General features: G+C 39.3%; 1 pseudogene; it reads right to left on the bottom strand.

Annotated features, from left to right (window-relative positions):
- Positions 1-2,051: 2,051 nt before the first annotated feature.
- LOC124247259 (spindle and kinetochore-associated protein 1-like) lies at positions 2,052-2,733 on the bottom strand (annotated as a pseudogene).
- Between the last annotated feature and the right edge of the window lie 4,810 nt (positions 2,734-7,543).

The following is a 7,543-nucleotide window of genomic DNA, read 5'->3' on the forward strand; positions in this document are numbered from 1 at the left end:
AGGAGAGGAAATGATGATGGGTTCAGGTCCAATTCAGTGAAAAAGTGAATGGATTAGGGAAGTGTCATGGAGTTAGAAGGCAGAACTAAGGCTCCACTTGAAGGCAGTGGTCGTTCATTTAAAGTGACACTAGTTATGATATTCATGTGTATTTTCTACCAATGTTCATCTCCCTCATACAGGTTTATCCAAGATGGGGTTTTGCCAGGCAATTATGATGAAGGGTGAGAGGGTATACATAGGAAGCATTGGTGGTGAATATAGGAAGTGGCTACTGGCTGAGGTAAGCCTCTCCCTGGAAAGGTTGAGGACTCCTAAGTGGAGAGTCTAAGTGGTAGATGCCTATTCTTTCTTGCCAACTTCATTTGGTGCACTGGCTCCCAAATTATGCTTTCAACTACATGGCAGAGAGCTTACACCAAAGTTTTATTGAGATAAAACAAAATACGTTGTCATGATTCATCTTCCAAGGAAGAAACTTTCCAAGTAAACTGGAACTGAGCAGTTTGGCAATGTATTAGAGCCAACCACAAGTTTTCCGGAATTTTAGCTGTAGTAGTAATTTAGCCATCTATTTCTTCTCCTTTTGCGTGTTTTTCTCTTACAAGCTTCCATATTTTGCTTATCTGCTTTATGAAAAACATGGACAGAAACCCATTTGTGGCCAGAGGGAATAGGAACGCATATCAGGGTTATACCAGCATTACCCTAGAACAAAATCTCAGCACCAACCCTCTGTAGACCTCTCTGTAGAGTGATCCCAGCTGCCAGCATCTCGGTATTTACTCAGACCTCTAGGACAGAGCTTGAATGATCCCTGCCTGGGTTTGGCACTGCTCCAGCTCCAATCTGTTGTTTTCCCTAGTTTAGAGTCACATAATGTAGGTACAGCTGCTAGATGTCCACTCCTGTGAGCCTACCAAAAGGAGAAAAAGCAGTCCCCCCAAAAGGGGAAATTGTTGTGAGCTCAGCAAGCACTTCTAAATGTGACTAATACAGAATTCTAAACAGTATTTTTAAGATCTTCCCTGTTTCTAGAAGTAACTGTGTTTTTTTCTCTAGAGAACGTCTCTGATTATTCTACTTAAGTTCAATCTTGCTGTACTCTAATTCTCTTTATTTGGCCAATGATTTTTTCCTTTAATGGTCCATATGATAGAGGTGTAGATCGCCCAGCATGGTGGTTGGCTGTTATGGACTCTCTTGGCAACCAATTCGATCAATGTTACTTTGTGGGTTTTTTTTGCTGTGCCCATAATGTACTGTGTGGTCATCACAGTGATGATGTTAACCAGGTCACAGGTCCTGGTGAGACACTTTTTTTCCTCTGCTACACGGATAAACCTGCCAGGCAGATGGAGCAGACATAGATAGACCAGTCTCCCCGGGTGCAGAAGAGAAACATGGCTAAATTCTTAGAATCCAAAAACCCATTTTCCATGACCACTAGTAACCTGCACACGCATCTTATCATCTTTTCATCTTAGTACATTTTTATGACTATTTCATTACAGTTTGAAGTTTACAAACTGGTTTATAGTGAACGCATTTCAGGTAAGCTCTTCCTTAACGACATATAGGAAAGCAGAATAATGAGATGGATGAGCTGCCTTCAAATCTAACTTCTGGGAAGTTTGCCTGTAGACTGAAATGTCATTGAAGGAATTTAGACACTAATGACCTTTAATTCCAAAGGACGTGAGTATCCTTGGCCTTATTTATCTTCTTGACCTTTTTCTTCCATTACCACATATGTACTGATCTTACTGGGGTCTGCAGCATTGTCCACTAAACACAAAACCTAGACATGAACATTTTTTCTATTTGCATTATGTACCTAGCACAGAGGCTCATATGGTAGGTAGGTAAAATACTTGTTAAAATGAAGTAAATTTTAAAATACATATGCTTTATCAAAAAATGTTTTATTTTTATAAGAAGTAAGAAAATGAAAATGAAAAAGCTAAAGAAATTATACATATAAGGAAATTATAGCAATAGCCTCTAAACCTAAACCCTACTGTTGGTCGATTCAAAAGTTCACAAGGGCCTTAGTTTATAACATGATGGGTAAGTCCTCCCCCTCAGATCTCTGATGGACTCTGGCAGTGTCATAAAATGTTCAGTATCACATGAAACCTCTTGTCAACTTTCAAAGCTGTGAATTCCTTTATGTCAGCTTCCAATCTAAAATATGACCTTTGACATTCTTTGTTTCTTCATCATAAATCTGTGATGGAGATTTCTAGCCACAGAACTCATAGATTTTTTTTGGTTGATATAGGGTCTATACAGGAAAACCATTGAACTCAGTGGAACTCATAAATGGCGTTTCTTTAATATTCTCTTGTCCTTTTGGGGGCTTGTGGGTGTAAGCTCCTCCACTTTGCTTCTTCAGGGTCAAGATCTGATCTCTCAATAAAGCCCCGGGTTACTGTTACTTAAGGTAAGTGGGAAGGACTGTTTTCTTTGAAATGTTCCACATCTTCATAATCTTGAAGAGATGCACAGAGTTCCTTGAGTGGATTGTCAGTTTGTTCTCGATACTGAATTTCCAATTTCAATCTATTGAAAAATTCATTTACTACACTGATCTCATCTCCTATTTTATTTAATATAGCCTTCAAGATAGGTTCTTGGCCACAGGTTCTTAAAGACACAGGTTTTTTTTTCAATATTACCGATCTTTTAATTAATATGAGAGCATAATTGTTCCGGATGTGAGGAGGTCATCCTTATGCCTCTTGCAGTTTAGGAGCAAAGGCCAATGTTACTTTAAAAAAAACCTTTTTCTTTTTCTTCCTTTTTTTTGGGGGGAGGGAGTAAGTTAACTCATCTCTTTGCCTTCCCCTCCCTTTCTCTCTGTAAGATGAGTAACTTCAAGATCCCTCAGAAACAAAGGCCCTCTTCACTCAAATTGCTACCACAGTCTGAAGATGGCTTTAGCTGAGTAGCCAAAGTCCTTCCTAGTATGTTTTTCACTCCATGTGATCCTCAAACTGGCTCTGAGGAGGGAAAATACAACAATATGGTGGTACCCAGTAGAATGAGCATTTAGCTGAGCATTTTCTTCCTCAGACTAACCTCTCCCAGCTGTTCAGTGATAGAACAGGCTTTCCTTTAGCTTGATCCTGCTTCAGGACTTCCCCAACCAAGGAGGGAGAATATAATAAGCATTTTCAGATTCCACTTCACTTTCCACCCATCCCATTGCTCACAGATTGGAGAAGTGTGTACTGGCTCCTGGCATCTTCCTTCAGTTGAGTAAATAATTGTTTGGGATGCTAACAAAGGTATTTGGGGGTTATATATCAAGAGTCTGGGAATTTTCTTAGTTCCATTTCTGCCACTTTTTGTTTTCTTTCATTTTAGTAGATAAAAGTGAGGGCTTTATGGAAATGACACTTCACTTATTATTGCTAGCAGTCTCTAATTCCTTTCTTTCTCGGGAAGTTTCTGCTTCAGAGGAGCTAGCTGTCATGAAGTCAGGGAACTGGCTGGAGTGTGCAGGCCAAACTCCTCGGTGAGACTTCTGTTGGACATTTAGACATGCACAGAGCCTCTGACCCAGGCATTCTGGGGATGTATTCCAAGTGATTAAGCAGATAATCACCAAAAATGTATATGCAACATTCTTAGTTGCAGTATTGTTTATAAAAGGGAAATTTAGAAAGAATTTACATATCTTTCAACTGATTGTTCAACTAAGAATTTTGGGTACACCCAAACATTAAAATAATACATAGGCATTACGAACAATGATATAAATATATAATAAACTGAGAAGGTGTGATGTTCATAGGCTGGTGTTAAATAAGACAATTACAAAACAGTAGCTATAATATCATCCTGTGTGCGTATATGATAGAAAAATTAGGTAACGAAGAGAATTTTTATATTTCAGACCTAGACAAATTGTATTATTTTTTACAGCAAACATGTATTATGTCAGAATTATTTTAAATTATATTTTTAGAAATTAAATGTGTTGAATTTGCCATTTTAACCATTTTTAAGTGTACAATTCAGTAACATTAATTATAGTCACAATATTGTGCAACCATCATCACTATCTAGTTCCAAAATTTTTCAATACCCTAAACAGGAAACGTGTAACCATTAAGCAATAACATCCCACTACCCCCTCCTCCAGCCCCTGGTAACTTCTAATCTACTTTCTGTTTCCATGAATTGGCCTATTCTAGATATTTCATATGTGTTCATATTCATATAATATTTGTGCCTAGTTTATTTCAACCAAATTTTATGTTATACAGGGGCCAGCCCGGTGGAATACTGGTTAAGCTCGCGTGCTCTGCTTCAGCAGCCCAGGGTTTGTGGCTTCAGATCCCAGGCATGGACCTAGCCGGCTCACCAAGCCACATTGCGGTGGCATCCCACATAAAATAGAGGAAGATTGGCACAGCTGCTAGCTCAGCAACAATCTTCCTCAAGCAAAAAGAGGAAGATTGGCAACAGATCTTAGCTTAAGGCAAATCTTCCTCTCACACACAGAAAATTTTTGTTATACATATATTTTACCATAATTTTCAAAAATCAAATGGATTGAGACATTGAGAATTTCTGGACAATAGAAGCCCATTCATTTTATTAGCAACCATTGGTATTTTTCACCTAATCCAGAACAATCCTGCTAGGTCTTCCAAGGCACTTGCTTCTGTATTCATCTCATCAGCATTTTGCACTGCTCTGCTTCAAGTGCGGCACATTGCAAACATTTGAAAGTCAGCAAGAGCACGTGAGGTGTGATTCCACAAAACCTATCATCTCAATGCTACCTCTCACTCTGCTTTCGGGATGGCTCCTGTGGCAATTTGTTCTCCTGCCTCTTCTGGAACAAGTCACATTTTGCATAGACCTGGTTGCTTGCCTCACCTCCTCTCCTCCTCAGCGTTCCACGGGTCACTTTTAGGCTGACTCTTTTTTCCAGCTTTATTGCAATGCAATTGACATATAACATTGATAAGTTTAAGACGTACGATGTGTTGATTTGCCACATTTGCAGATTGCAAAATGATTACCACCATATCCTTAGCTAACACCTCCACCACGTCACATAATTATATTTTCTTTTTTGTGTTGAGAAAATTTAAGATTTACTCCCTTAGCAACTTGTTAAGTATAATTATGATGCTGTGCATTAGATCCCCAGAACTTGTTCATCTTAAAACTAGAAGTTTGTACCCTTTGACCAACATCTCCCCATTCCCCTCCCCCCCATCCAGCCCCTGGTGACCACCATTCTACTCTCTGTGTCTATGAGTTCAGCATTTTTAGATTCCACATATAAGGGATAGTACATATCATACAGTATGTCTTTCTCTGTCTGACTTATCATACTCAGCATAATGCCCTCAAAGTCCACCATGCTGTCACAAATGGCAGAATTTCCTTCTTCCTCATGGCTGAATAACATTCCATTGTATATACATATCTTCTTTATCCATTCATCTGCTGAAGGACACTTAGGTTGTTTCCACATCTTAGCCATTATGAATAACGTTGCGGTTAACATGGGCATGCAGATGTCTTTTCAATATCCTGTTTTCATTTCCTTTGGATATACCCAGTAGTGGATCACTGGGTCACATGGTAGTTCTATTTTTAATTTTTTGAGGAAGCTCCTACTGTTTTCTAATTGGTACCCATTTGCATTCCCACCAATAATGCACAAGAGTTCCCTTTCCTTCACAACCTCTCCAATACGTGTGATCTCTTGTCTATGTGATGATATAGGATGACTTTTTCAGTTGGAATTCCTGAACCACAGTTAGTATAAATTCTAGCCCACCTCATGAATATAGCTCAGACTTTTCTGTTTTTCATTCAGTGTCCGGAACAGCTTCTCCAGGCAGTGAACATCGTGTATCATGTCCCCTGTCCCAGCCTGGGCAGCCTTTCTTAGAAGCTGACTTTATGCAGCAGTCATGGTTCTAAGTCATCACTTTTCATCAACTTTAGACCAGTTCTCGAACACTGACATGGGCCCATAAATCCCAGTCTCAGTCTTAGGGATTTATATCCAGGTTCAATATGATGCTGGACCACTGCAATGCAAGCTGAAGCTCACTGCTCTGATAGTATTTAATTGGTTTGATTCTATTTTATCCAGAATTTCACCAGTGTTCAATGGGAGGAGGATCTGTGCTAAAGGACATGAACTTCATATATGGGTTAAACTCTCTATGTAGGTTTTATTGAATATGACAAGTATGATGCTTACCTGCTGCTAACTGTGAGATTCTCTCCATGCATTTTAGTTTAAATTCTTTAACAGAAGTCATCTCAGTTCATCCCCCTCTGCTCAGAGCTTTCCTTTTTTAGACACCTTAATGGCCACTATCCCAGGCAATGAAATGAGGGTCATTGGGTTAAGATGCAGTCAATTGTATATTAGAGAATGAAAAACACAATCTTCCCTACCCAAGGAACAGCCTACAAATTTCACTTTTGGGAGTGGGTGTGGGGAAGATATCTACTCCCAGAAGGGGCTTTTGTGATGGCAGGCATCACAGATGGCATATCTGGCAGATGCCTCTCCATGATATTCATGTCTCCATGACATGTCCTCCTTCCTATTTGTGTCATTCCAATACCATTTCTGCCTAATATGATCCAGTTCTCACATATGCCACCCCAAATCCACTTACTCCTCCCTCCACACAGATGGAGGAAACAATTTCCAATGACTACATTAGGAAGTACTGGCTTCTCAACAAATATAATATTCTGCAATAATAGATCACAAATTCAACCATCACTCCCACTCCATATACAGTAATGACAATAATAATGAAAACCAACAATTCTTCTTTAAGAAAAGTAAAAGGAAATTTCCACTCCTTGATTTCAAGAGCAGGCTAGAATGAGATAATATCATATATTAATTGCTATCTGGTCCAGAAAATGTGTTGCCTCTGTTATGTGTACATAGACATGGATTGTATATATGTGTAATCAAGTTGGAAACAGTGGTTCCCCTAAGGTGGGAAAGCAGGTGATCAAAGGGAACTTTAGTTTTAAATATAATGTCCAATGATTTTGGTCTATGAAGCATTTCCTATCCCTGATCACCATACCTATTTTGCTGCTTTAGTTTAATGGCTGTCACCTGAGGAGTTGCCCTCCCTCCCCAAGGGGGCATCTGGCATTATCTAGAGATGTTTTTTGTTGTCTCAATTAGGAGTTGCTACAGGCATTTAGTGAGTAGAAGCTAGGGATACTCTAAACATCCTATGATCCACAGCACAGCTCCCCACAACAAAGAATTATCCAGCTCAAAATGTCAATAGTGCCCGTTGTGAGACACTCTGATCTTGTTTATCTATATGAGCACACCCTCGCAGCTTTGATTACACAACGTCCAGCATTTCAGATCATCTCACAGCCTTCTTGTACACTATGATCCCCCAGGGATTTTTTTTGTATGAGTCTTTCTTCTAGGTCGTAATGGCTTGATCAGAGAAAAAGGTGATAGTTTTAGGGCGTGCTTCATATTTGTGACGGATTATCGTAATCAGTC

Source organism: Equus quagga, chromosome 11 (assembly GCF_021613505.1).
Source record: "Equus quagga isolate Etosha38 chromosome 11, UCLA_HA_Equagga_1.0, whole genome shotgun sequence".
NCBI classification, from domain to species: Eukaryota; Metazoa; Chordata; class Mammalia; order Perissodactyla; family Equidae; genus Equus; species Equus quagga.